General features: G+C 35.7%; 1 long non-coding RNA gene across 1 annotated transcript; it reads left to right on the forward strand.

Moving 5' to 3' along the window:
* Positions 1–312: 312 nt before the first annotated feature.
* LOC118558699 lies at positions 313–1,588 on the forward strand. Its single transcript, XR_004928435.1, has 3 exons — positions 313–657; positions 1,304–1,333; positions 1,548–1,588. It is a non-coding gene; the product is annotated as an uncharacterized LOC118558699 (long non-coding RNA).
* Positions 1,589–3,915: the final 2,327 nt, after the last annotated feature.

A 3,915-nucleotide genomic window follows, 5' to 3' on the forward strand; every position in this document is an offset into this window, starting at 1 on the left:
AATTGTGGAAATGAGACCATGCGTCCAAATTTTACCAAGGCTGTGGAGGTTGCTGGGTGTAAGAAAGTCTTCATGGTGTCAGCTTGAAAGCTTGAGGGGTTAACCCTGGCATTACGTTCACCAATAATTAAAATCTATTCAGTTAATCTACGTACAATACATGTTTTCTCAAGGTCATTTACCAAGTTACTTCAGTCAGTTTATATGGATAGGTTCAAAAAGTAAAGCTCTTCACCCAATCTTGAATAACAGCTGGGTTCTGTGTTCACTATTTCTGCATGTTAATGTTACTTTTTTCCCCAGGTCAAAACAACAAGGAACCTCCTTGCCAAAAGATTTCTAAGAATTTTGTGGAGAGTAAGCCAGTCACAGCAACGACTGGGGAAAATATCACTCTGCAATGCATCACAAAGTTTAAATTACAAGAGAGTGATATTGTGGAGTGGAGTAAAGGCAATGATGAAATCTTCACTGTGACGGAGAATAAACAACGAATACAAAACAAAGCGTATGAACATCGACTCTGTCTTTCCTTTCCTGGAGAACTTGGTAGAAATGTTGCCTCGATCAACATTTCACAAGTGAAGGAAACAGATGACGGAATTTACTGCTGCTGCATTAGATCAGCAGAGGTACAGTGCATCAACCAGACTCTTGGTAAGAATCTAACACCACACAGACATGATAGATTTATGCCGGTTTTGAAAGAGATAAGTGAAATGTCAAACCCATGTCACCAGAAAATCAAACTTTCTATAAACTAAACCAGAATTATGGACTTTTACAAGATAACACTTTGTATCTTTTCACAAAGGGTTGCTTACATTTTTGCTGTTCTGATTTGTCAACACTTGATATAGTATATCAAAATACTACTGTCTGTTTTTAACACCATAAGAGAAAACCTCCACTCTCTGCTGCAGCTCAGGCCAAAGATTCTTTCAGCATTTTGAAAAAAAAAAAACAATACTGAGAAAATCATTTTATACCAGATACCATTTCTGTGTGGTAATTGCAAATTTGTTCTCATTACGTTTTCATCTGACCTAACCCGTGCCCCTTTTATTTTCTGTTTCAAATATTGTTTTGCAGTAATAACAATCATTAAAATATCGTAATTAAAACCTGAAGAGATACAATATGAAGAACGTTATTGTTAAAGAAATGCAAAGCTTGTTCTACATAATGATTGAAGTGATTCAGGATGGATCTAAAACATGTTTGTGTATTCCTTTTCTCTGTGGAACAATGACACTATCAATGTCCAACTTTCATTTTTGGTCTGTGTCGTTTTGCTTTACAGTTGTGAGGAACAAATCTTTAACAACCCCAGGTCAGATCACTCGATTACTACAAATATAGTAGTAAAATGATAAGTTACTACACAGATATCTTTGTTTCTTTTGTTTTTCCACTGTGATTCATCTCAGAAGTTCAAAAATCTAAAATTTCAGAGGCAGATTTATTATTTAGCATCAGTAACTTGTGTTTGTATCTCACTAATGTTCAATTTAAGTGTGATGCTCTCCTGTGTTGTTTCAAATTAGATCCACTTCACCAAGCAGGAGTATCAAATAATAACTCTTCAACATCCTCACCTCAGAATAGTAAGGAATCTTTAAAAACCTTTAAAGAGAATTATAAAATACACTTTTTGTTCTATTTTGCATGTGATATATTGAGTAACAAATGTACTAAATAAATGTCATGTACCATGCATGGGGTGTAGGCTTTTATTTACTATATAACTGTACCTTTTTCTTTATTTCAGATGAAAAATATTATTATCTGGCTGGTGGTTTTGCTGGTGGTTTTGTTGCTGGTGGTTTTGTTGCTGGTTTTTCTATAGCTGTACTATATGGGAAATTTAAACGTAAGTAATACTTTTGTATTAAAATAATGTTTTAATAAATATGCTGTATTTTTCAGACTATAAGGTGCACCAGATTATAAGGTACATTATATATTCATATACAGCATATGGTGTAAATATACACCATATGCTGCAATGTACACTCCACAGCTGTGTGATTCTGTGGAGAGAAGAACTTCATCATGTGTAAATTATTAAAGAAAGACACGTTATCAGTGATATATGGGTAAGGTATTAAATTATCAGTATTATTTTCTATGTTTTGATGACCTACAAGCCCGTGTCTTGACCAAATCTGATTAAAAATCACATATTTTTGTTTGTCACAACTACATCATCCATGGCACTTTACTTTTGCCGACTCTTGTTTTGGGATACTTCCGGAAGTGAACTCTGACACAGGATGTTGTTTTCACATTGGTTCCCTGCCAAACAGGAGGAGAAGGACCTCGCTGCAGCCTGCGGAAAGGGGGCGGGGACGGACCACTGTCAGTCCCATACCTTATATGGAAATGGGACCATTGCACTCCGGAAATGAAGGGGGCGCTACTTTCATAATCACTACTACCTTAAAGAAGCCTAAACAAAACAAAAGAAGAAAACGAAGAAGAAGAAGCGGGGTTGGGAGGTCGACGAAAGAAGTTTGAGATGTTCATGGGGTACTTGGATGTTAGGCGCAAGATCCACAATGCAAAACCCACAAAGTCCTGCAACCAGCAATACAAAGACTGTGTGGGCTTCACTGGCAATGGAAGACGAGGGGAGTACCCTCGTTATTACTGTGATGCCATACCCGGACGCTGCCCTGAATGTCAATAATGAATGCATCAGTTGTTTTCCAGCCTTTCACATATTTCTGTTGTCACACATTGTTCGTTTTTTTTTTTGTGTGTGTGACATGCCATTTTAAAAAATTTCAGATGAAGCACATTTTTGCCTTTTAACTTGTGCAGTCATTCGTTTTGAGTTATTTCAATATTATGTACATTTTTGAATGTTCTTTTTGTTGTAGCTCATTCATTCATTTAGTGTTCATAGAAATATTGTCGGTTCCAGAGAAAGTTACATTGTGGCTGTAAGATGTTCAAAAGAGAGTACAACCAATAAAGTTATTGTAACTATACTGTAACAGCATTGTTTAACATTTTGATAATCTTGTTTTAAAAATTTGACATACAATCAAAGTTAATAACTTGCAATATTTTATATGTTTAAATAAAATGTTTCCTAAAATCTTTGAAAAATGACTGGAATCAATAGAAATTTTCTTTACAAACCTGACATACAGCTAAGTTGTTCATGTTTTACCAGTCAGAATTAGATTTTTTTTTTTTTTTTTTTGTAATAAAGCAAGCACATATTGGTCGGTTACATAGTCATATTACAAACATGATTAATGTATGCTGAACAAAGGTGGAGACCAGATAGAGGTGATGGAAGCTCAGGTGAGGAGCAATTGCACACATCAAGCCGGACTTTATGAAGGGTGGAGGAGATGAGACCGCCGCCGTTAGGCTGGGACAGAGGTGCATGATATAGTGATTCGCTGAGCAGATAAGATGAAGATAGTTATAGTTAGAATTTACACATTGGTTTAACTTATGTATCCAGTGACTTTATTCAAAAAGGTTTTCATATAGAAAAAAACCCCTCATCCACAGCGGATCATTATCTCTGCCGGTTACCAGCACCATGTGTACTGACGGATTCCGAGCGCCGAAGATTATTTCTTGTCAAATAAACTTTCTAAAACCTATCTCTGTGTGAGTCTTTCCAGGTTGAAGTTACATTTAAAGTTTTAAATAAATCCCTTTTGGTTTTGCAAAAAGTGGATATTTAAGGTATTTGGAGCGCAGTTTATGAATCGATTGCAATTGGTAGAATTGATATGGAAATTCTAAATGGAATAGTGGGACAACAATCAGTTTTCTGTAGAAAAGTTTCCAATGAGACATTATGGTAAACAATGATAATAGTTGAGCCAGGTCGCCTGCAAAGAAGTATATCTTAGTTTTCGGAATGCCACTTGTTAGAAGTTCAAA

The sequence above is a fragment of the Fundulus heteroclitus genome, unplaced genomic scaffold (assembly GCF_011125445.2).
Source record: "Fundulus heteroclitus isolate FHET01 unplaced genomic scaffold, MU-UCD_Fhet_4.1 scaffold_149, whole genome shotgun sequence".
NCBI classification, from domain to species: Eukaryota; Metazoa; Chordata; class Actinopteri; order Cyprinodontiformes; family Fundulidae; genus Fundulus; species Fundulus heteroclitus.